The 26,709-nt window shown below is 41.2% G+C and overlaps 1 protein-coding gene across 3 annotated transcripts in view; it reads right to left on the bottom strand.

Annotated features, from left to right (window-relative positions):
* Positions 1–26,709, bottom strand: part of EXOC1 (exocyst complex component 1) — a 93,645-nt gene that overhangs the window by 3,727 nt on the left and 63,209 nt on the right. Inside the window, exon 20 of one of the 3 annotated variants that reach the window (XM_089911956.1) lies at positions 19,444–20,835. The exons of 1 other annotated variant lie outside the window; for it this stretch is intronic. The gene's annotated coding sequence lies outside the window, so the exon portion shown is untranslated. Of the gene's footprint in view, positions 1–19,443; positions 20,836–22,235; positions 22,413–26,709 lie in introns of those variants that run through there. One more of the 3 variants, XM_089911954.1, reaches the window with a different exon arrangement.

Genomic DNA, 26,709 nt, shown 5'->3' with positions numbered 1-26,709 from the left:
GCGGCGCTAGGCCCGGCCCGGAAACGCAACGGCCCGTACGGCGCGAGGCCGCAGCACCCCCTAGCGGCGGGCGAACCCCGAACCTCAGCGGGCGCCAGAAACTGTGTCATTCTCTCCGTCGTGTGCCTTAACCTTCTGGACGCGGAGTTAAAACCCTTCCCAGCCCTGGTCCCTGCTGCGGATTAGCCTTCACCTGCTAGGGGGACGCCTACTCACCACGTAAACTCCAGCTTAAATAGCCAGTTGTCTGTGCAACTTTCCCTGAGAACCACCCACACCCATGTCCCCGATGCGTAGACCCTTATATTATATTCATCCCATTATGATTAGTATAATATCACTATGTTTTAATCCCATGAGTTATAACTCATCCCGTCAAAAGGTAATTATTTGTTTATATGTCTCTCCCTGCCTCCTCCAATTTTGAATTCCTTGAGTCAAGATTATTTTACTCAGCTAGTTTCTCTGGCACCGACCGCAGTAAACATGTGTGAATGAAATTACATTTAAATCAACTGGTTATAGAGAGCCTGCTCATATATAGAAAACACATGGTCAAATCCTAGAATTCCATTTCTCGCGTGAAAACTTCTAGATGATCAGAGAGAAGCTCATTTCCTCCTTTCTATTTACTACTCTCCCAAGTAGGACTTCCATTCTGAAAATGTACCTAATCTTTGGGTATCACCTAACTGCTCTGTGGGTTGTGAATACTTTGTACTCATTCATATATTGCTTTAACCATTTTCATTGTGTGTGCCTTGTCTGTTTTCCCACGTGCTTTAATAAGTTTTTTTATGAATTGTGGGGCAATCCTGTTGGGGCCACCCTCAAAACTGATAACTGGGGGGAGGGAGAGCCAGATGCAGAGAGAAAAAAAATAACCTTTCACTGAAAGTGCGCTTACAAACCAAAAACAATGAAGAAATCTAATGCTAACAAGGATAGCCAACAAAATAAAACATCAAAACATGAATTCTCTCTAGATGAAAGAGTCTGATGAAGCCTTTAAAATGAATATGTGTAAGGTGATCTAGATCGAAGTTTCTCGACCTTGGCACTTTTGACATTTTGGGCTGAATAATTCTTTGTTTTAGAGGGCTTGTCCTGTGTATTGTAGAATGTTTAATACCATTCTTAGCTTCTACCCACTAGATGCCAGTAGCATCCCCCAAGTTATGACAACCAAAAATCTCTCCAGACATTGCCAGCTGTCCCTTGGGAGGATAAATCACTCCTGGTTGAGAACCACTGGTCTAGATAGATGGAAGGAATAACAGCCATTAGAAAGAACAAGAATTGTTAAATGAAACAAGAACAGATGCATATGAAAGTGAGTCAATCAGAAAAATTGGAAATTAAAAGTACAGTCATCAAATTTTTTTTACATTACATGGGATGAACTGTAGATTAGATATAGTGAAAAGAATTAGAAAATTTACCTAGAGCCTAGTGCAAAGGAATATATTTAGAAAGCAATTAAGAAATACAAATAATAGCTTGAGAGACTCAAAGAAGGCCCCAGAGCTATGAAAGGCAGACGCCCCCCGCAAAGGTGTCCACACCCAAATTTCTGGAACCTATGAATATTACATGGCAAGAGGGATTTTGCAGACATAATTAAGGTCGTTAAAGGCCTTAAAACCGGGAGATTGTCCTGGATATTCCAGGTGGGCCCAATGCATTTGCACAAACCCTTAAAAACAGACAAGTGTGAGCAGGACTTGACGGCTGTTGGGGGTTTGAAGATGGAGGGTGCAGTGTGATGAGGAATGCGGGGATCCTAGGACAGCTGAGGGAGGCTAAGAGCCTGCAGAGAATCATGAACCTCAGCCCTCCAGGAACAAGGAACGGAATTCCTGCCAACAACCTAAGTGAATGTGGAAGCAGATTTCCTCCTTTATTCTCCTACCTTGAGATAAAAGCCAGGCTACTGACACCTTGATTTTGGCAGCAGGGCCTACCTAGACTTCTGACCTACAGAACTATGAGATAATCAATTTGTATTGTCTTAAGCTGCTATGTTTATGGTGACTTGTTACAGTAGGAAGAGAAAAACTAATTCAGCAAAGAAGCACTGTTTGAAGAGATAATCGCTAAGAATTTTCCAGAACTGAATCAAGGTACAAATCTTCAGATAAAAATTTTGCATCATTTTAATTAAAGATGGCAGATTAAATGTACACATTAGCTTCAGCCTTCCTCTCGCCCTCCCTCCTTCATCCTTTTAAAATGACAGTAAATGTACTTTCATTAATTAATTAATTTATTTTTGGCTGTGTTGGGCCTTCGTTGCTGCGCATGGGCTTTCTCTAGTGGTGGCGAGCGGGGGCTACTCTTCGTTGCGGTGTGCGAGCTTCTCATTGCGGCCGGAGCACGGGCTCTAGGTGCGCAGGCTTCAGTAGTTGTTGCACACGGGCTCAGCAGTTGTGGCGCATGGGCTCAGTTGCTCCGCGGCATGTGGGATCTTCCTGGACCAGGGCTCGAACCCATTTCCCCTCATTGGCAGGCCGATTCGTTGTGGTGTGCGAGCTTCTCATTGCAGTGGTTTCTCTTGTGGAGCATGGGCTCTAGGTGCATGGGCTTCAGTAGTTGTGGCTCTTGGGCTCTAGAGCGCAGGCTCAGTAGTTGTGGCTCAAGGGCTTAGTTGCTCCGCGGCATGTGGGATCTTCCTGGACCAGAGACCGAACCCTTGTCCCCTGCATTGGCAGGTGGATTCTTAACCACTGTGCCACCAGTGGTTAAAAGGTTTAAAAGCCTTTAGAACCAAGAGAATAGTGGAGGAGACAAGATCAGTAAAATTTGGGGACTGGCAAGCAGTTGGACAGCAGAAAACAGACTTCTCAGCCTTGAAAAATCTGAATCCCAAACAGCAGTGGTAAAAGCTAAGAAGTAAGCTAACTACTCTGCAGAAATCCCAAAGGCCCAGGAACTGGTAGTATCAGGTAGCCCTGAGGGGGCTAACAGCAGCAGACTTGTTCTTGGTAATTTCCTACTGTCTTGCTCTGTAGGCAATCTGGAGCTAGTTCCATGTAGCTCCACCTTCATCAGGAGTAGATGCTTTGCTCCCTCACCTTCATTACTTCATTACAGGTCCCCCAGCAGGATGGATCAGACGCAGGCTGAGCAAACTCTGTGGTTACAGACAGGAATTATTCATGCCGGCCCTCAGCAAGCTATTTGCTGGCTGCTATCAATGTGGGGTGCTCTCCAGATAGTAATGAGAAAGACAACTGAGAAAGCTCCTAGACACAGTGATATACACGCACAGCCTAACCTGTCTCCCAGAAGCTCCTTGGCACTTGCTTGTTCAGTGTGTGGGGCTGTGGAAGGCAGGGATTTCCTAGGCTCTGGGCTTTGATATTGACTCTATTAAGTCCATCTGATCCCTCCCCTACTTTTACTCCCTGTATTAGTTTCCCGGCTGCCATTATAAATGATCACAAACTGGGTGGCTTACCACAACAGAAATGTAACCTCTCACGGTTCTGGAGGCCAGAAGTCCATGTGTGTCTTTTATAAAGGCACTTATCATTGGATTTAGGGCCCACCCAGATAATCCAGATGATCTCTTCATCTCAAGGTCCTTAACTTTTCACATCTGCTAAGATCCTTTTTCCAAATAAGGTAACATTTGCTGGTCATGGGAATTAGGATGTAGACATGTCTCTTGGGGGGGCTACCATTCCACACTCCCCTAGTTCTTGACATTTTTATTTAGTCTGGGTGAGGGGAAAGACAAAATACCATGTCATGTATTCTACAGAGCCTCACACTTGCGTAAGGTTTTTCATCTTTTGTTTCCTTCCTTTCTTCCTCCCTCACTCTCTCCCTTTCTGTTTCACTTAAAAGCTGAGAACTTTCCATATTTGCTTATTTGTTTAGTTATGGCTGAGGTGGGAGAGGGATGGAGAGAGCTGTCCAGGTAAAAGTGAAAGAATTCAGTGAAGTGTAAAAGCATTATTCTGTCATTGCTGTATAGTGAAATAGAGCAGCCCAGGAAAATAGGAGATAGCATCTCAATGGAAGTGAGATTATAAAGCCAGACTATAGGGCAAATATCACATATTATCAAATACATATTTTTAAACACTAGATCACATTCAGAGTGACTAGATGCTGACTTTCCAAGAAGCAAAACGAAATTGCATCTGACTGAGTGAATAGCAGAATCTCATCTTGCATCTCAATTTCCCCTGGGGAGCATAAAATAAAATAGTGGGTAAAGCTGCCTAGATTATTCAAATTGTGCTTTTCCTTTCTTCCTATTTTTATAGTTCTTGGCTGAGAGCATTTTGCTGAATTTAAACGAGTGCTTTGTGTTAGAACTTTATATATTGTTATGGGTTGAATTGTGTCCTCCCCAAAATTCATATATTGAAGTCCTAACCCCCTCAGAATGTGACCTTATTTGGAAATTGGGTCATTGCAGATATAATTGATTAAGATGAATTCATATTGGTGTAGGATGGGCCCCTAATCCAATATGCCTGGTGTCCTTATAAAAAGAACACACTATGTAAAGAGAAAGAGAGACATACAGAGAAAAGACAATATGAAGACAGGGAGAATGCTGTCTACAAGGAATGCCGAATATTGCCAACAAACCACCACAAGTTAGGAGAGCAGCATGAAGCAGATCCTCCCTCACAGCCCTCAGAAGGAACCAACCCTGCCAACACATTTATCTCAGATTTCTAGCCTCCAGACAATAAATTTCTGTTGTTTGAGCAACCCAATTTGTGCTACTTTGTTACTGCAGTCTTAGCACACTAATACATATATGTTTAACTACCAGTTGATGGCACAGAATAAGTGTCTCAGGAATTCATAAAAGAAAAAAAATCCTTTGAGGAAAAGAACAACCAAAATTTTATGGATCAGATAGAACTTGGAGTTGAACCTTGAAACAATTAGAACTTAGATGTATAGAGAACAGGAACAGACCACTTCCAAGCCCTCTCTTTGTGGCTGTTGGCAGCATGGCTTAGTTTCTTCCCATGTGGGTGTCTCTGTAGGGCAGCAGGAGTGTCCTCACATCATGGCAGCTGGCTTGCCACCAGAGAGAGAGAGGTCAAGGAGGAATCTGCACTGCCTTTTATGACAGTCTCCGAAAGCACCCACAGTCACTTCTTCCATTTTCATCATCGTCGTCACCAACATCGTTGTCATCGTCATCATCACATCATCATGTATTCCATGGTAGCAAGCCACTAAGCCAGCCTATACTCACGAGGAGGGGAATTATACCCCACCTACTGAATGAAGCAGTGTCAAACAATTTGTGGATATGTCTTAAAACCACCACATTCCCAATAGAGGATGAAACCAGGTCAACAGGGGTAGGTTTAAACCAGACGATACACTGAGAGATATGTTGGTACATCTGCCTGACTGCCAGCAGCCCGAAGATGCTTATTTGCTAGTCCTTGGCTTGGTGTCTCTGAGACTCAATTATTTGCTGTCTCCCTTAGAAGGAATTGACAAAGAAAGGGAATTGGATCCTTCTAGCTGAGCCACTAAAGCTGATTTAATTGGAGTAAGGATTTGTCAAGCAAAGGGAGCAAATGTGAATTAGATATTAGGTTACTGGGCTGAAGAAAAGTTCAGAGTTCAGATTCAGGGTGAAATAGATGATAGTATCTGGAAGTCAGGTCCCCACCAGAATCAATGCTGGGTACTTAATCCCTCCAACCACACTAGCTTAAACAGACTTGAGCAGGCTCTCCCATCCAAGAAGCCACTTCTCAATAAAGTAGGGAACATCTGGGAATTAGAAATGTCTGTCTGTGCTTGACCGCTCCTTTATCCAGTGTGCAGGTTAAGTCTATGGGGTCCCCTTGTCCTGGGCTTCCTGATGGAAATGTGCTCTTGAAGAGAACCAGTCCTGTCTTCACCCTCAAGAGAAACTTATATGAGGCTTGTCAGTTCAACACATTCTTAGTGAATGTCTACTGTATTTCTGGCACCCATGACCAACCAAGTTTTTAGAGCTTTCAGGCATCTTCAAGACGCAAATTTCTGTTTAGATTTATGCTCTGCCTCTTCCTACCATATTCTCATCTACAGCCTTGCTCGCTTTAGAATATACTTGAATAAGAAGCATTGCTGCTGAGACAGCTTATTCAAAAAAAAAAAAAAAAGTACTTCTTCCACAAGTCAAGAGCTCATCTTTAAAGCACTTTTAAATAAATTTTGTTTTTCCTTCTGATTTTGAGATGGAGTCAAAATAGATGGTCTTTTATTTATTTTAACTGTTTGGGTTACCAGCTTTTTGGGACTCTCAGAATTTACTGTCTCAGTTCAAACATTTCCATTAGAATGCAGCCTGCTAGCACTGTTTACAACAGCCAAGACATGGAAGCAACCTAAATGTCCATTGACAAGTGAATGGATAAAGAAGATGTGGTACATATATACAATGGAATATTACTCGGCCAATAAAAAGAATGAAATAATGCCATTTGCAGCCACATGGATGGACCTAGAGATTGTCATACTGAGTGAAGTAAGTCAGACAGAGAAAGACAAATATTGTATGATATCGCTTATATGCAAATCTAAAAAAAAAGATACAAATGAACATATTTATAAAACAGAAACAGACTCACAGACATAGAAAACTTATGGTTACCAAAGGGAAGGGTGCTGGGATAAATTGGGGGTATAGGATGAATAAATGCACACTACCATATATAAAATAAACAAGGATTTACGGTATAGCACAGGGAACTATATTAAATATCTTGTAATAAACTATAATGGAAAAGAATCAAAAAATATAGATACATATATATGTATAACTGTATCACTTTGCTGTACACCTGAAACTAACACAATATTGTAAATCAACTATATTTCAATTAAAAAACAAAAAATCCCTCACCCTGCCATCTTTCTAAGAGTGGGAGGCTGGCAGAGAGGAGCTGAAATGCTTGATAGTCATTTGGCCATACTGAGATTTCCAAATGGAGCACTTGCCAGTGCTTGAAACCAAAATCCCTGGACACTTCAAACTTAGAGAATCCCATGAATCTAGCACAGAATATCCATTCTTGCTCCAATGTACCCACTTACTCTCTATCTTAATGTTAAAACAAAACAAAACAAAGTGAAACCTCTAGCACAGACCAAGGGTAATTTTACAGGAAACAAGGACAGCTGGGGAGGGACACTGTAGAGGTAAGGGGCAAGCAGTGTGGTGAGCCATCCTGCACCCATTGTCTGTATCCAAGTCACCGAGGACTGGGAGCCAGTGCCTCTCCTTCACCTTAAGATGGAGCTCATCTTTTTCCACCTGGGTGAGGAGACCCTCTGCTTCCCCAAGGATCAATCCGAAAGGTGTCCTGCAGAGCCTAGAGGACACTCTCACTTGCAGGTGTCCATTTAAAGCATCTTTTAAATATTTTGGCGGTATGCGGGCCTCTCACTGCTGTGGCCTCTCCCGCTGCGGAGCACAGGCTCCGGACACGCAGGCTCAGCGGCCATGGCTCACGGGCCCAGCCGCCCCGCGGCATGTGGGATCTTCTGGGACCGGGGCACGAACCCGTGTCCCCTGCATTGGCAGGCGGACTCTCAACCACTGCGCCACCAGGGAAGCCCCATAAATATTTTATATATTTTTAAACACCCTTTCCTGTCTTAGTGCCACCAGTGGCCCAGTTCCATCCATTCTGAATGGAAAAGCAGACTGCCAGTACTTTCCTTGGTCTTCTCTTCATCACTGTTGATCTGGAAGTTCCCCTACCCGTCCCATTCATCTCTCTGTTGTGGACGGATAGCAGAGGGCACCAGGCAGTCCCGTGTGACTCCTCCATGATCAGTTTTTTTGTGTCTTGTTTTTGTAACTGTCCTTCAGAACCAGCAGGTGTTTGGAAATTAGGGAAAAAATTAAATTCTCACCAGTAGTTGCTGTTATAGTTAAATCAATAAAGATCTTGAGTATTAAAAAAAGAAGAGCGGGAGAGAGAGATTTGGAGAGGGGAGAAAAGGAGGAGAGGAGATAACATGATGAGAAAGATACTTATGGGGAAGATGACTGCTTCAGTAATAACAAAGGCAGCAAACTGATGGGGGCAAGGATGGGCAGAGTGGCATAGATGACAACACTGGAAATGAAAAGTGATATCAGGGGGTGGGTGGTGGTGGTGGGATGAATTCGGAGATTGGGACTGACATATATACACTAATATGTATAAAACAGATAACTAATAAGAACCTGCTGTACAAATAAATAAATAAAATAAAATTTAAAAAGACATGAAAATGAGCACTGAATTAAAAAAAAGAGTGACATCAAAAGACTAAAACAGTCACCGAATGTTAGATTTCAGAGCTTCAATTTTATCCAGTATATAATGGAGAATTACTGAACATCTTTTAAACTGGAAAATTGCACAATGAAATTAGTTTGGGGAAGGTTAATTTGGGTAGTAGAAGGATGGAATGGTGAATGGTGCAGAAAGCAATATTATCTAGGACAAGAGATTATTTTAACGATGAGATAAAGGCCTGAGGGAAATGTGAGAAATATTACAAAGGAAGAATGGGCAGGGCATAGTGAGGGGGCAAACTCTACAAGAGAAGGAGTGGAAGGAATCCAGGTAAATGTCAAGGTTTTGAGTTTCAGAGACTGAAGAATGTGCTGTCGTGCAGACCCCTGGGTGTATAATCAGGAGGCCATCTTGAAGTGTGCTGGGGCAGGAAGGGGACGAGGGGTGGATGGTAAGCGTGGCCTGTAAGATAAGGGGCTTGAGGTGATATTGCAAAAGTGTCTTGGGGTGGCATTATAGGAGAGATGTTTGGTCTTTTTCCTCAGTCCTGGAAGAGAGCATCTAAAGTCCTTGGAACTTCCTGAGTGACAAGGGTGAGAGGTACATCTTTTGTTCTAATGAGATGACTCTCAACAGGGCCCTGGATAGCTTCAGGATGGGGCTGGTCACCAGAAAGACCAAGCCTTGATTAGAAGCTTGGAATTTTCAGCCCCACCCACAATCTCTAAAGAGGACAGAGGGACTGGAGCTTGAGTTAATCACCAATGGCCAATGACTTAAACAATCATGACTACCTACCGGAACTCTGTAAAAAACCCTAAACTAAGGGGTGGGATCAGGAGGGTGGGAGGGAGGGAGACGTAAGAGGGAAGAGATATGGGAACATATGTATATGTATAACTGATTCACTTTGTTATAAAGCAGAAATTAACACACCATTGTAAAGCAATTATACTCCAATAAAAATGTTAAAAAAAAAAACCCCAAAAAACCCCCCTAAACTATGGGAATCAGAAAGCTTCCAGGTGGGTAAACACATCAGGTGCTTGGAAGGTGGTGCACCTGGTGAGGACTCAGAAGCTCTGTGCCCCTTCCCGCTTCCTTGCCCTGGGCATCTCTTCCATTTGGCTGTTCCTGAATTCTATCCTTTTTAATAAACTGGTAATAGTAAGTAAAGTGTCTTCCTGGGTTCTGTTCTAGTAAATTATCTAACCTGAGAGGGGGTTACAGGAATATCCAATGTATAGCCGGTCAGTCAGAGATATGGGAGGCCTGGGACTTGTGACTGGCATCTGAAATAGGGACAGTCTTGTGGGACTGAGCCCTTAACCTGTGGGGTCTGTACTAACACAGTAGTAAGTAGTTAGTGTCAGAAATGAATTGAATTCTGGGGACTCCCCTGGTGGTCCAGTGGTAAAGCATCTGCCTTCCAACGCAGGGGACACGGGTTCAATCCCTGGTCGGGGAACTAAGATCCACATGCTGCGGGGCAACTAAGCCCGCACGCCACAACTATTGAGCTTGCGTGCCCTGGAGCCCATGCACCACAACTAGAGAAGAGAAAACCCACACGCTACAACTAGGGAGAAGCCCGCATGCCACAGCCCAAGGGCCGCGGTGAAGAGACCACATGCCGTAATGGAAGATCCTCTATGCCTCAATGAAGATCCCGCATGCTGCAACTAAGACCTGAGTCAGCCAAAAAAATAAGGAAAATAAATAAATATTTTTTCAAAAGGAAATGAGTTGAATTCTGGACCAGTTGGTGTCCAAGAGAGTTGGAGAAGTGGTTTTGGAAAAGACACCACGTATTTGGGTGTCAGGAGGAAAAAACCCTCTCATTTGGTGTTTAAAGTGTTGTGAGTAAAGAAAATTCACCAGGAAACAGCTGGGTGTATGCAGATAACATCTAGGAGAAACTGAGAGATAACTTGAGGTTCCTTTTTCAGGTTTCTGCTCTGTGTATTCAAAACATATTCTGTGTATCTGGATGTTGCTAACTCACTCTACTGTAGTCACAGATTATCCTGTTTCCCCTTTTAGACTGTGAGCTCCTGACAGTACACAGAAGAGTAATGTGTTCTTTTTTGTGCCTATAACCCAGGCAGAGTGTCTGGCACTTAACAAAAGATCAGGATGTATGAACTGAATCGAATGGAACAGTACTGAACTGAATGAACCAGGCCTTCTGATACAAGTCCAGTACAACAGAGCTGCCTCCTTTCAGTGACTGGCCTAAAGATGGGGCTGAAATATCAACATTACTGTCAACGAATTCAGGTCCTTTTATTTAAACGGCAGGGACTCAATTTCCCTATTGCCAGAGGTGTATAGTTTGGCTGGCAAGTTCATTATTTACCGGCAGATAAGGATAATGGTTATGATAGTTCCAGTCTGTCTGGAGCCTTGCAGTGGAGCCTCTGTAGTGACTTGGCTACAAAATAATCAGGTGCTATGAAAAGCTATTCTTTAGCAGCAGAGACACTGGAAAATTATTGGCAAGAAAGGGAGAGTCCCTTTTAAAAGCACAGTGCTGAAGCATCTTGATGATGGAGTAGTTTATTTTGTGTGTCTACAAAGACATCAGAATGTTCATTTCATAATTTTAATGCAAGGAACTACACCTTTAATCACCTTTTGGAGTCAGTAAGCATAGAGATAAGAGCGGGGGCTCTGCATGAATAAAAAGATTAATAAATACTAATATATATGTTAAAAACCTTCTACATGCTCTAACCTTCAAAGGAAACTTCAAAAGTTCTATGGCCAAAAGACAAAGGATAAGCTGGGGAAAATGTTACAACTATTATCATAGACCTAATATATAAAAAGCTCCTACAAATTGCTAGTAAAATGACTAACACATGATAGAATATATCAGGACATTAATTTTTAAATGAAAAAGGTATGAAAATGTAATTGCTCAAATAGCTCTTTATCATGTGACAAGAGACTCAAACTCACTGAAAATAAGAGACATATACATTAAAACCAACAGAGACTTGAAGGATGAGTAGGTAGCAAAGTGAAAGGTGGAGAAAGACAATAGTGAAGATGCTAAGAAACTAATAACAACCATTGGGTATTGAGTGCTTGTTAGGTTCTATTTTAAGTGCTGTGCATGCTGTACAGGTACTATTTCATTTAATCACCATACTAACCCTATGAAGTAGGAAGTACTGGTATCCCCATTTTACAGATGAGATTGAGTAATTTACCAGGAGTCACAAAGTAAGTGACAGAGCCTTGACTTTAACTCTGGAAGTTAAAACAACTCTGAATTTGGCAGACTATCAAGGAAGGGAACGCTATAGGACACCGGCTAAAAGGAGAATATTCAGATGGTGATCAGTTAAACTTGGTGGAGACAGAGAGTTGTCAGGGTCCTAAAATGTCAATTAGACCAACTTCCCACAACAAACACAGATTTCTTCCACAACGCCTCCAACAGATGGCCATCCCAGCTGCCACCTGACAATGACAAGAGGACTCACTACTTTTCAAAGCAGCTCATTTTATTGCTGAAATCTTTGTTAGAAAAATACTTCTTTATGTGATGCCAAAATCTGCCTCTCCTTGTGTGTGAGCAATTTGTTCTGAGCAATCAAAAGAAAGTGAATCTTTTCCCTCATACGTGAGATGACCTTTCAGAATACTCATATCCTTCCACCTTTGCTCACATGACAGGGTCTCCAAGCCCATCACTTATCTGGCTACTTTCTCTGGAGTAGAAACACTGTAGTTTCTCAGTTTTCTTATTGAGATTTATACCCAGAAATGGTTGCATCAGATTAGGACTGAAGCTTGGGATATATTTGTTTCCCTTGCGATATCTGCACAGTACATTCAACGTATCCTAATACTGTCTTAGTATCACATTAGTCTTTTTAGCAACTGAGTCACATTCTCCAGTGAAGAACCATGCACGAGCCTCTTTCTACAGCCGACCGGTTTTTAATATCTATATTTATGTATATTATCCTGAATGCAAATATGAGGTTTCTGGTGCAGAGATCAGTTTTTATTACTTACATCAATAACTATCCTTGCCCAAGCCCCCAGGGCGAGGTGAAGGGAGTCAGATGCTGCCGTATATGTACCGGGTTCTGTACTGCAGGAGAGGAACTCCCCCCGCAAATAAGAATCTGAGAGTTTATGTATGAGAGGAATAGCTCTCTTCCTTCCTCTCTTGAGAAAGGGAGAGAAAGCTTGCTGCCTAGTTAACACCAATTTTCCTTGGGAAGATAAGGGAAAGGTCCTGGGCTCTGACCTTCTGGAATATAAATAGATGTCTCGGGGAAGACAAGTGAAACCTCTCCTGGTTTACATATCCTGGGAGGTCTCCTTAGTTCCAGGTTTTGCCCCCATTTGAAATGTAAACACATACCTCCAGGGAGGTAACTCTTTCCAGAGTTTTCTCACTATCTATTCTGTCATAGTCATAATTAAACTTCCAAGCCTTGTTCTTTAACCCGGGTTCTGGTAAATCTTACTCAGAAAGTCCTGACTGTGCAGAAACATGAAAATACTCACTTGCTGACTTGGGCTCCAAATCACTCTCTCTCTCTCTCACTTATCATGGGTTCCAGTGATTCACCCTGAGTGTCGGTCAACATGCATTTGGCTGCAAGTATCAGAACGCCTGACTAAGAACTGGTTAACTAATAAAAGCATTTCGTGGTCTCACTTGACAAAATACCTGACAGAAGTGAGTCCTGTCCTGGTTTGTCGTTCAATGGAGCCATCAAGGACCTGACCACTTTTCATGCTTCCACTCTCTCTCCTCAGTGGATGACTTTCAGCCTCAGACCATTTGCCCCATGGTCACAGGATGGCTGCCACAAGTCTAAGTAACAGGTCCACATGCATCAGCACCCAAAACAAGAAGCGAGGGCAGGGAGCAGGGATTTCATGGCAAGAAAATAAAAGGTTTTTCCTCATAGGCCTTTTTCTCATCAAAGAGAAATGTCTCCCAGAATCCACTGGTAAAGTTCCCTTTACTGGCCAGAACCGGGTTCCAGGCCCCCTCCTAGAGCAGTCACTGGCAAAGGCCTGAATAATTTATGACCTATTCTCATACCAAATTAGGGTTCTATTAACAAGTGGAACCAAATGTTAGAAGTGATCCAGGAATTTTTGGAGGGCTTCTCTCTTCATCTCAAATCAAGAGAGAGAGAGCACTTAAAGAGACCACTTAATTCGTGTCCCCTGAACAAAGGAGAGAATCCTGACTTAAGGGCACCCTCTCAGACTTTGCCGTATCTTTTCCACAATCAGGTATGAGCCTCATGTGAGAGATCTCTGTTCCTGTACCAGATCCTGTGAATTGGGTCCCTTGGCATCAACTCCAGGCTCCTGGCATGCCTTCCTGTCTGAGAGGCTGGAAAGCTGAGTGTTGTTTTTCCTGGATTGCCTGCAGCTGAAGTTCCACCATCATTTGCACTCATGTGAGACACATTAGGAATGGGATAAAGGAAGGAGAGTGGTGGACCGGAGGCATCCACTTGGCTGGGATGGGTCGTGGAGCAGGTAGCTTCAGGAGCTGCCGGGAGCATTGGTGGAAGCTTTCCTGACCACAAAGGAGATGTGATCTTGGGAGTGAGAGCTGTTTCTAGAAGCTTTGCCTAGACCCTCTTCCTCTATCCCTTCCAAACAATTCTGTAAGCCTCGTGCAACCTGGTTGTAAGTCCATTTCCATTGAAACAATCTAGAGGGGTTTCTCTGGTCTGCAACTAAACCCTAACAGAAGAAGGTCCTGTCTAGGAAGGCCCGCAGGAAGACGAGGCGTCTTCTGCTGAGGGGAGCTGGGGCTGGTGCCAGCTCGGGAGGCAGAGAAGAAGTAAGAGCCCGCTGGGAATTGAGATGCACTGACTCTTGGCAAATGAGCTGTAGGTGAGAAACCCACAGAGCAGGGAGGAGGGTCTCCAAAGCATCTGCAACAACAAAGAAAGAGTCAGGTTTAAACACCTGAGAGCAGACATTGGAGCACAGAAACACTGGTCAATTAAGAACTTCCCTGCCTCTTCCCTCCTCTCCCTCCTGTAGCAATTTGGGTAGAGGAGGAATTGAAGTGGGAATGGGAAAAGAGGAAAACAAGGGACCACTTCCTTTTGTTTCTCTGCCAGCAGCGGACCCAAGCTGGAAAAGGGTGAGAACATTGACCACCAAACCACGTTTAATGTTCTGCTTATGACAGGGAACTGTTGTGGGTATTTTAATTACTAATCAAGGACTTCTTCTTCTTCAGAGACACCAAAAAAGTCATGGGATCTGCCTGAGTTATTAGCCAGGGGCAAGAGGAAGAACTGGACGCGAGGAAAGAAAACTTATGTTTGGAGCCATTCTGAGCAAACTATGCTTACTATCTAAACCTCAAACATAAATAAACATGGTGGCTTCCTTTTTTCTCAAAGTAGGGGAAAAACCATCTGAAGAGGAAGATGCTGATACACAGAGAACCTGCCTTGCCTCACTCTTCCTAACTCACCAAAATTGGGTGATGACGAACAGAACTTTCCAGAATAGCCTCTAAACAGAGATTTAAAGCCTCCAAGAAATGGTGCAGATGTATAAAAATGTTCAAGGAGAGTTGTAGAAATCACTGGATGCCAAACTGGTGATATTTTAAGGAATGCCCTTAAGTTTCCAGTTAATGAAATGCCGAGTCAAAATCAACCACGCTTCCTCGCTCGGCCCCTCAGCACATGTGCGCTGGTTCCCCTGGGAGGACCGAATCCTGGGTGGGATGCTCTATGGGTCTGATCTAATACATTAATTACTTCTGCTGCATAGAGCTCCCATAGCAGCTTCTTTTCATAGCATTTAATACCCTGAATTGTAATTGATTTTTAGACTGACTTAGCAGGATTGTGAATTTAACTCACACCACGTCTCGGAAATTTGGAGAAACTGTGGTCCCTTTGTTAACTGATCCAGCCTTCTTCCCTGGTCCACACCTGCTGGTAAGGAGTAAAAACAATTAATGTTTAGATCTGACCCAGTAATTTAAACACTCCCTTTAAAGGGGGTTGTTAGTATGTCTAGGAAAATAAAAGCTCAGTCTGTCAGATTTCTCACCCTTTGGGCTCCAAGACGTGAACTGGGTGTATGCATGTGGGGAGGTGTGGAGTTGCCTCACCTTGTAGCTGAGGGAAGACTGTGGGCCTTGGGAACCTCTTCTACCCTTGTCTACCTGGTTGCTCTTACCGTCGCCGGCATTGCAGCTGCCTGTGGCTGGTGTGAGGCATGGGTCTCTCTTTGTCTCCCTGGTGGCGCTCTCTCTCTGCCTCCCTGGGGCTCCTCCCAACACAACTTATTCCTCTGACTTCTGGCTGTGACTCATCCCAGCCCATGTCGCAGGCCCTCACCCACCTCACTGGCACTATGAGTCCCCAGCCAGATTCTTGGAGAGTCTTGGTCACAGGGGCGCCATGAAGAGAGTATAGCTGACTCTAAAGTTAAACCTCATGACCTCCCTCTGCCTGGTCATGCTGGCCCCACTAGGGTTGATATGAAGCAGGCTGGAATGAGGCCTCTTCTCCAAGTCTCAAATGGGGAGTGGAGATAAGCGCCCCCTTCCGCCTTTGACGTCTTCCCCAGCTAATACTACATGCCAGGATGCGTGTCTGACCACTCTGTTCCTCTCTTGCTCTTTCCTTCCCACAATCCTGGGGCTGAAGGGGAATGGCTCCCCTTCCCATCCCTCTGTATCGCACTTTCCTTCCACCATAATTAGACCCTCTCTAAGGGGTGTCTTCTCTACCCCAGGTGAGAACTCTCTGAGCCAAGGCATCCAGGCTTAGTACCTAATGGATGGGGGGCTGAAAGTGAATAAAAGAATTTAGAATATCCCCTCCCAATACAATAGCCTGGCTTTTGAACTATTGTTTGGCTGCACAATCTTGTTTTGAAGGCCAGAAGCTGAGTATTAATTCTTTCTCCTTGCATTACATGTAAATTGCTTACAGCAGTGTCTGGCACCCAGTAAGCAATCCGTGTTCTCATTCTGTAACAGATCTCTTTGTCTCCTTCTGAGACTGGTTGATGTCTTGGGCCAACTAGAAAAATATGTGCTAGGAAAAGCAAAAGAGAGCAATTATGTTGATGATGTCTAAGATATTAACCTTATTAACATTTCATTTTACCATGTTTCAAATTTATCAACTAGTATATGCTTGCAGAGGAATTCAAACCATACAGGAGATTACAAATCAAAAGTCACAAGAAACTTCTAATACTTTCCCTGCTCTGGTCCCCCATTTTACTCTTTTCTCTAAAGATAATGACTGTAAGCATTTGGGTTGGATATTTTTACTTGCCCATCTCTACCATTACACTATGCGCTTTTTGCTCTTGTCTCTGTAGCCCCACAGGCCATTAGCAAGTGTTTGATGAATGAATAAATGATTGAATAATGAATTATCAAATAATATAAGTAAATGAAATGTCTTAAAAATTTGCTGTTATGTAAACTTGTTAAGATGCTAGTTTAGTTACTTTTTGGGCTTTCTTCATAGGATTACATCTGATTAAAATAGAACAGCAATTAAATTATGATGCTTCATTTACAGTTTTCTTTTAAATGCTTCCCATTATACTTAAGGAACCTTACACTGAGTAATAGAATGAGGAGTTTGGATGATGACAAGGCAATTCATCAAGGCTTTTGGGTTTTTGTGTGAATACCTGATACCATAGCAGTAATGTCCACAGCTTCATGGTTTATTTTATTTTTGATGTGTTATAAAGTATAGCCAGTATATACTCTGCTATCTAATGTGCTCAAGTAAAATGAACTGCGGCGATTGATCAATTGGATTCATCAATGTTTTAAAAGGTAGTAATATAATTCTTTTTTAAATTAAAAAGGATGTAACTTTGGCGGTCTGATTAAAATGGCAGAAGAGACATACCAATCTAGTGAATAGATTATTGGTGTAGGAATAAGAAACAGGACCCAGTTCATATCTAGTTTCCAGAATCTGTGAATAAGCCTCTTTTCCATGTCATTTGGGGGAATTCTAAAACACTTTCTTGGAAGTCTGGTTGAAGCTAGAAACTTTCTTCTGTGCTTTGTCTCACAGGTTTGCGAAAGGCTAATGAAATAACATTAGCAAGTTACTAAAGACTTTGTGGGTAATGGCTTCACAGACAAAAAGACTTGATGAGACTCCCTCTGTCCTGAGAACGTATGTGAGTGCATTATCCACTCACCCTGGAGAGATGAGTCCGATTTCTCAACCATTGCAAAGAAATGCATGATTGATTTGTTTCTTTTTAAAATTGAATTTTTATTAGTACTGTGCTAAACATTTTACAAACATTATCTGGTTTAATCCTTACAATGAACCTATGAGAGGAGTACTACTCTTTCCATTTTACAAATAGGGATAATGAGGCACAAAGGCTGACTTACTTGAACAAGATCATACAGCCAGAGAGAGGAGGATTTGAGCCCAGTTCTCTCTGACTTCAGAGCCTGAGCTCTTAGCTCAATGTTACACTGCTATTTATCTTCATGGGTGCTGCCCAATGGGTGGGTGAAGGTAACTCAGTGATGCATATCCCAATTTCCTTATAAAGTCTTTCTTGACTTTATCAGACCACAGATATATCTAAGTCCTCTGAGCTATTACAACACTTACTGTCTGTATCGCACATTTGGCATCTATCATTTATTGTCTTATATAGTTGATTTGATTTTGTGTACATACATGTTTCAGTCTGCATTAATTGGGGATCTTTGGTTGCAAGCTACAGAAACTAACTTCAGCTAACTTAAGGGCTCCCTACCACTCCCTGACCGCAATATGGAAAGAATATTGGGTGATTCACAGACTCAGAGGAAAACAGAACCACTTGATCTTGGGAGGAATAGAAACCAGGACAACTTTGGAGATCTTTATAGAAGACATTTATGGGTGGTCTCTTTTGGTGTGACCATTGGAATGATTTAACTCTAAGTGCCTTCATCCCACTCAGGGTCACTCTGCCCAAGATTCAGATTCCTGGCAGAGGAAGAGAGCCTGATTGGTCCAGCTAATAGTCATCTACCTAATCTTTGTAGAGCATGGAGACTGTGATGGATAGTCTTACCAGGATCCAGAATGATTCTACTACGATATAGAAGGAGAAACAGTTCAATTCATTTCTAGATTATTTTGATAAATTTTACACCCCCTGATGAACAGCAATACTATAATATTTCAGGCAGAAAAAAAAAATCTGTGGTCCAAAGACAAGGCTAAGAGGCAGGAAATTATTTAAAAGACAAGGGACCCTGAGAATAAGAAGAGAAATCACAATTCTTAAGGTGATGCCCTAGGGAGAGGTGCATAATTTCAGGCTACATCAGTAAAGGTTAAAGTATTCATCTATTACACTCTCATTAACTGTTGCCCCTCTCTCTTCTACTTAGAGAACTGTTCCCTGTGCTAAATGTTATGGTTTGAGCAATCTTACAGCAGATTACTCCTCCTGAATAAACAAATATGGGAATGACTTTTTATGAGCACAAGTTAGATATAGTACATTTATAGCTGTAGTTAATAAGTAAACTTGGCTTAAAAAAAGTAAGTAAAATTATAATGAGTAAATTTTAATACAAACCATTTCAAGATTTTTTGTTTTTTCAAATTAAATTTAGGGCCTACCAACTGTCTTAGAAAAGCATGTGGTGTTTTGGATTAAATGTTGTATTATTCCACTACTTAGAAATACTTTTAGAAAGTTCTCTTTCCCTAAGTGCTACAATATTGACTGTCAACCCGACCTCAAAGTAGTTGCAGAGAATCGATATTGGCTTAGTTACAGCTTGGCAAAGTCTGGGGGAGTAAAATAAGAACTGTTGGTCCAGAAAGATATCCAAAGATAAAGGGCTCTTTTAAACTATAGCAAAGGAAAGAAATATTAAATTCTAATAAAACAACATAAAATTTCTTCCAAAGAACTCTCAGACCTGTTTGCAATACGATTATTTAAATCATCTACAAAGCTAAAAGGATCATGATTGTGCAGTGAAAATTAAATAGAAACCTCTAATGATTAATAGTAACATTTAGATAATCATTAAAGAAATTAAATTCAATACCCTAAAATTTCAAATAATTGTACCTACTCTCTCTACTGTTCATATACATATTATTTTTTGACATGTATCATTCCATGATTTACATTTTCTTTGATGGCTCAGGTAATCCTCCTACCTTCATGATCCTACCTCATGATCTCTTCATATCACAACGTACCAAGAAGGAAGAAGACATAGAGGATAAAGACCCTGCATATCTTATGAACTTCCTCTTATGTCAGGGTGGAAAATCTTTTCTAGGACCCCTTAGCAGACTTTTCTCTTACATCTCACTGACCAGAACTGGGTCGCATAGATGCATATTCCTAAATTAAATACAGGCAAAGGAGAGCTGGATAGTCATGGCAGGCTTAGACCAGGGCAAACATGCTGCCCATTATAATCACCCGGGACGTTTGTAAAAACTTGGGCTCCACCTTCAGAGATTCTTATTTATTTGGCCGGGGTGGGGTGCAGATATCAGTATTTTTAAACGTTTCCCCAACAACTGTAATATGCAGCAGGTTGAGATCCAAGGGTTTACGCCAACCTTGATTTTTCACTTTTTCTGGCATGTTCCTACTCTGTAAAAAGCAGAGCTCTGTTAGCAAGGAAGAGTAGGCAGACGCCATAGCCCACAGTATCTATCAGAGGAATTGACAGTAGATCTAGAAAACCCTCCTCCCAAAAAGAGCATATCTGAAATCTACAGAAGACATTGTTTATTTAGGTCCTCCATGAATTTAATTCATCAAGTCTTTGTTGAATTTATATCACTGTGCAAGACCCTGTATAAAAACAGGGAGTACAGCAGTTTTTCTTTTTGCTTTATCTTGTGGCTCAATTTCCTTATAACAGTTCCTTCACTCAGCACCTAGAATGAACATTATCTTCCACATCTAGTTACTGAGCACTTAAAGCAAGGTGGCACATTAAGTGCTGGGCTCAAGCAGTGAACAAAGCAGGCAGAGCCTCTGCCCTAATGCAACTTACTTTCAAGAATATGGTCGTACTGTAAACATGGAAGAGAATCGTAAAGAAATACACGTGAAGGTTTCCTCCTTTCATGCATTAACAATTCAGGTCTCCCTGTTCACTTTTTACTTTTTTTTTTATTTATTGTTTTGAAAATATTTTTTATTTGGCTGCATGGGGTCTTAGCTGTGGCACATGGGATCTTCGTTGCCACATGTGGGATCTTCCTTGTGGCCTGTAGGATCCTTTTAGTTGTGGTGTGCGGGCTCTTTTTTTAGTTGTGGCATGTGAACTCTTAGTTGTGGCATGCGGGATCTAGTTCTCTGATCAGAGATCAAACCTGGGCCCCCTGCATTGGGAGCTCAGAGTCTTAGCCACTGGACAACCAGGGAAGTCCCACTTTTTACTTTTTAAATTCAACATTTATTAAGTACTTACGTGTGCTAGATAGATACTGGTAAACAGAACAATCTTGATTCTAGTCATAAAGACTGCAGGCTAAGTAGGGGAGATAAGACACTGAAGAAGTAGAAAGACAAATAAACATATTTCATATTATGGTAACTGCCATGAAGTAGAAGAATAGGCTCTTACGAGAGAATTACAGGGCAATGTAATTTACAGGGGATTCGGAAAGGCTAACTGTTTAAAATTAAATGGAGACAAGTATAAAATTCAGATTAGAGCACATTCCTTCAATTTCTTAATTTCTTTTCCACTACCTTCTCCTCTAGCTAACTAGGCTGGAACTTCTTGAAGGACTCACCATCTTGCAAGTGAAATTGATTGAGATGCTGATCTCACAGAAGCTGCTTTCTCAAGATTGTGGGGCAAGTGATTTGCTCATAGATCGACGTTGCTTTGTCTCGCTTGCTGTATTCTCCATTGTTAGCACCTGCTTTCCCTGTCTGTTTTCATATATACCTCTCCCCGTTTCCATCTACCCCACTGTCTTTTGAATGCTCCCCCTCCTAAATGCATTTAGTACTATACTCAGTCAGGGATTAAGTGAGCATTATACCATGGTATCATGGTGCCACCAAATATTACAAACTGAGAACTCTTTTAAAACCACAAGCATAAATGTCAGCTATCTCCCAAAGGTGAAAAAACCCAAATTATCCTGATTTGTTCAGAGGTATGAATGATGTAACTCTACATCACTGTTAAGCTTTGCAACACAAACTGTGGGCTGTAGACCAGCGGCATTGATATTACCTGGGATCTTGCTAGAAATGCAGAATCTTGGACCACACAAAATCTGCTGGATCAGAAACTACATTTCAACAAGATTCCTGGTTGTTCCCTATGTACATTAACATTTGAGAAGTGCCGATGTAGAGGACCCCAAAGCAGGTAGTTATGAGAAAATAATCTTACTTCTTTGACACCACTCTAATATTGCATATTTAACCTTCCTGGCATAGCCAGTTTTACTTTCTCAGCACTTTTTCATTTATTTATATTCTCTAAGTCAGCGGCCTCCAACATTTTTGGCACCAGGGACCGGTTTCGTGGAAGACAATTCTTCCATGGACTGGGGTGTGGGGGGATGGTCCAGATGGTAATGCTAGTGATGGTTCTGGCAGTAATTCGAGCGACGGGGAGAGGCAGATGAAGCTTTGCTTGCTTGCCCACCGCTCACCTCCTGCTGGGTGGCCCGTTTCCTAACAGGCCGCGGACTGGTACCGGTCCACAGCCTGGGCGTTGGGGATCCCTGCTCTAAGTTATCATCTTCAGTAGTTTGTTTAAAAGCTCTCTGTTTCTCCTTCCCTATCCCATCTAGCATACAATAGTATAGATCTTTAAGATCCAGAAAACTATAGCTGATGGGAGTCATCCACTGCCTTTTCTTTCTTTTACCTGCCACACCACCTCAGGTAAAATTAACCTTTGCCTGTTAATGGAGATATTAGATAGTGTTTGGTCCTTAGATGTAAGTATATTTATACTTGTATCATTCCTGCTATCAACAGGGTAAAAGAAAGGCCAGCACTTTGAGAGGAAGGTTACTGTTGTGTGGAATATCAGCTCTGTTAATATTTGGCTTAGACCCTGAGCAAGCCACTCGATCTTCTTTGGCTCCAGATCACCATCTATAAATGTTCAAATTTTATTATATATCAATAAAGATATATACACACATATATGTGAGTTTGATTTTATGTTTTTAAATTAAATGCTGAACTAATATAAAATAAGATTTATAAGGTATAAAGTGTCATGGTACAATGAAATCCATGTAGCCGCTACCCAGTTAAGTAAAAGAACATGACAATATGCCTTTAACATACTGTCCCCGGGGCTTCCCTGGTGGCGCAGCGGTTGAGAGTCCGCCTGCCGATGCAGGGGACACGGGTTCGTGACCCGGTCTGGGAAGATCCCACATGCCGTGGAGCGGCTGGGCCCGTGAGCCATGGCCGCTGAGCCTGCGCGTCCAGAGCCTGTGCTCCCCAACGGGAGAGGCCACAACAGTGAGAGGCCCGCGTACCGCCAAAAAAAAAAAATCCTGTCCCTGCTAGGTACCATAAACTTCCCTTCTTGGTCCCTAATCACTCTCCAGAATTTTATGATCATTTCCTTGCTTTTCTTCAGTTTTACCACATTTGCAACTCTAAACAACATATAGTTTAATTTTGGGTTTTGAACTTTTATAATAGAATCATACAGTATGTATTCTGTGATTTTTTTTTTATCTGACATTATTTTCCTGGCATTTATCTGCACTGTTGTATGCAGATAAAATTCACTATTTTTCACTACTGTATTGGCATATAATGAAGATACCTTAATTTATCCATCTACTGTTAATGGACATTTGGGGTATTTGCAATTTTTTGCTATTACAAACTGTACTGATAGGGTCTTTGTTAAGACTTGGTGCTAATGCCTAAGTACATGAGTCTCTTTATGGCAGTGATTCTCAATCCACACTGAGTACCAGAATCACTGGGGAGCTTTGAAAAACTATAGATGCCTGCCCTCCACCCTGGCTCAGCTGAAATTTAATGTCCCAGGGGCATCCGTATTACACAAGCACACCAGGTGATTCTAACGTGTAGCTTGGATTCAGATTAACTGCGTTGGAGCACAGACTTAGGGGTGGAATTGCTGAGTCATAGGTTACACTCATCTTTAACTTTACTAGACAGTGTTAAATTGTTTAAGTGATTATACCAACTTATGCTTCCTCCAGAAGCATTTGTGTTCTGTTGACCTCACATCCTTTTAAATTTAATTTAAATTCAATCAGGGAAAACATTTCCCTAATGTCAAGTGAACACTTCATGTGCTTATTAGTCATACTGTCACTTTCTTCTGTGAAATGCCTGTACTTTTTTTTTTTTTGTCCTTTTTGTCTATTGGTTTGTCTTTTTCTATTTTTGCTGCACCGTGTGGCTTGCAGGATCTTACTTCCCCGACCAGGGATGGAACCCTTCCCCCCTGCAGTGGAAGCTCGGAGTCCTAACCAGTAGACTGCCATGGAATTCCCTGGTTTGTCTTTTTTGTTTTAAACTGATTTTTAGGAGTTCCTTATAAGTTTTGGATGCTGATTGTCATATGTGTTGCAGTTATCATCTCTCAGTTTGTGGTCTGTTGTTTCATTTTCATGAAAGATGAACACAAGTTCCTAATTTGGACATAGTCAAATCTATCAACTTTTTTTCCCTTATGATTTGCATTTTTGCATCTTGTTTAACAAAATCTTTCCCATTCCTGAGGTAAAAAGATACTCTCTTAAGTTCTATAGTTTTACATTTCACAATTAGGAATCCAATCCATGTGGAATTCATTTTGTACATGGTGTGAGATAAGGGCTCGATTTTTACCTCTTCTCTTATGAACAACCTGTTCCAGCACTGTTTATTCCAAGCCTATCTTTCCCCCATTGATTTGCCATGCCACATCTGTAATAAAGCAAGGGTCTCTATTTGTATGGGTCTGTTTCTGGACTCCTGGTTTTGTTCCACTTGTTTATTTATCTTTGCACCAATACAATGCTGCTTTAATTATAATTCTTGATAAGGAAATTCCTTCTACCTCATTCTTCAGGAGTGTCTTGGCTATTAGCCTTTTGTTTCTCTGTATACATTTTAGAAACAGCTTGTTGGGTCCCACGAAAACCAACCGAACCAAAACAGTTGTGACTTTGACTGGAACTGCATTGAGTCTTTAATCTCCAAATATTTTGGGATTTTCCCATTATCTTTCTGTTTTTGGTTTCTAGTTTAATTCCACTGTGATCTGAAAGCAGACATTAGATAATTTATATTCTTTCAAATTTATTCTGAACCATTTTTTATGGTCCAGAATGTGGTCTATCTTGGTGAATGTTCCATATGATCAGGAGAAGAATGTGTACTCTGCTGTTGTGGATGAAGTAGTCTATTGATGTCCATTATCTCCATTTGATTGATGGTACTGTTGAGTTCAGTTATGTCCTTACTGATTTTCTGTCTGTTGGATCTGTCCATTTCTGATAAAGGTATACTGAAATCTCCAACTATAATAGTAGATTCGTTTATTTCTCCTTGCAATTCTATTAGTATTCGCCTCACATATTTCAGTGCTCTGTTGTTAGGCATATACACATTAAGGATTGTTAGGTCTTGCTGGAGAATTAGCCTCTTTATCATTATGTAATGCCCTTCTTTATCCCTGATAACTTTCCTTACTCTGCAGTCTGCTCTGTCGGAAATTAATGTATCTACTCCTGCTTTCTTTTGATTAGTGTTAGCATGGTATATTTTTTTCCCATCCATTTGCTTTTATTCTGTATATGTCTTTATATTTAAAGTAGATTTCTTGAAAACATATGGTTGGGTCTTGTTTTTTGATCCACTCTGACAATCTCTGTCTTTCAATTGGTGCATTTAGGCCATTGACATTCAAAATGATTTTTGATATAGTTGGATTAATAGCTACCCATATATGTTACTGTTTTCTATTTGTTGCCCTTGTTCTTTGTTCCTAGTTTTGTCTTTCTTTCTTTTTCTGTCTTTTGTAGTTTTAACTGTGCACTTTATATGATTCCATTTTCTCTCCTTTCTTAGCATATCAGTTATACTTCTTTTAAAACTTTTTTATTGTTTGCCCTAGAGTTTGCAATATACATTTACAACTAATCCAAGTCTTTCAAATAACCCTACAATGTGTCATGGATAGTAAGAGTAGCTTATAGTAATAAAATAATCCTAATTCCTCCCTCTCATCCTTTTTTATAACTGCTATGATTCATTTCACTTATACATAAGCATATTTATATATGCATACATAATTGAATACATCGTTGCTATTGTTATTTTGAACAAACTGTTATCTGTTAGATCAATTAAGAATAAGAAAAATAAGTTTTAATTTTCCCTTCACTTATTCCTTCTCTGATGTTCTTCATGCAGATCTGAGTTTCTGAACTGTGTCATTTTCCTTCTAAAGTTCTTTTAATATTTCTTGCAAGGCAGTTCTACTGGCAGCAAATTCCCTCAATTTTTGTTTATCTGAGGAAGTCTTTCTCTCTCCTTCACTTTTGAAGAATAATTTCACAGGATACAGAATTCTAGGTTGGTTTTTTTCTCAACACTTTAAATATTGCACTCCACTTTCTTCTTGCTTGCATGGTTTCTGAGAAGTGGGATGTAATTATCTTTGTTCCTCTATAGCTAAGATGTTTTTTTCCCCTCTGGCTTCTTTCAGGAGTTTTTTTATCTTTATCTTTCATTTTTCTGTAGCTTGAAAATGATATGCATAGGTATAGTTTTTCAGGCATTCATCCTGCTTGTAGTTCTCTGAGCTTCCTGGATCTGTGATTTGGTGGCAAACGTTGATTTGGGGTTAATTCTCAGTCATGATTGTTTCAAAGATTTCTTCTGTTCCTTTCTGTATTTCTTGTCCTCCTGGCATTCCCATTACAAGCACATTATACCCTTTGTAGTTGTCCCATAGTCCTTGGACATTGTTTGTTTTTTTTAAAAAAATCTTTGTTCTCTTCGTGTTTCAGTTTTGGAGGTATCTATTGTGATATCCTTAAGATCAGAGATTCTTTTCTCGGCTGTGTCCGGTCTGCCAGTAAGCCTATCAAAGGCCTTCTTCATTTCTGTTCTTGCATGTTTTCTACTTTATCCATTAGACCCCTTAGCATATTAATCATAGTTATTTTGAATTCCTGATCTGATAATTCCAACATCCCTGCCATATCTGAGTCTGTTCTAATGCTTGTTTTGTCTCTTCAAACTGTTTTTTGCCTTTTAGTATGTCTTATAATTTTTTCTTGGTAGTCAAATAATGATGTACTGGGTAAAAAGAACTGTTGTAAATAGGTCTTAGTAATGTGGTGGTGAGGTGTAGAGGGAGAGGAAGCGCTCTATAGCCCTAAGATAAGGTCTCAGTCTTTTA

The sequence above is a fragment of the Delphinapterus leucas genome, chromosome 5 (genome assembly GCF_059928025.1).
Source record: "Delphinapterus leucas isolate spDelLeu-1000000601 "Yukka" chromosome 5, BTC_Dleu_Yukka2, whole genome shotgun sequence".
Classification (NCBI taxonomy): Eukaryota; Metazoa; Chordata; class Mammalia; order Artiodactyla; family Monodontidae; genus Delphinapterus; species Delphinapterus leucas.
The sequence above is the reverse complement of the archived record's forward strand: the minus strand, read 5'-3'. Positions and strand labels throughout refer to the sequence as shown.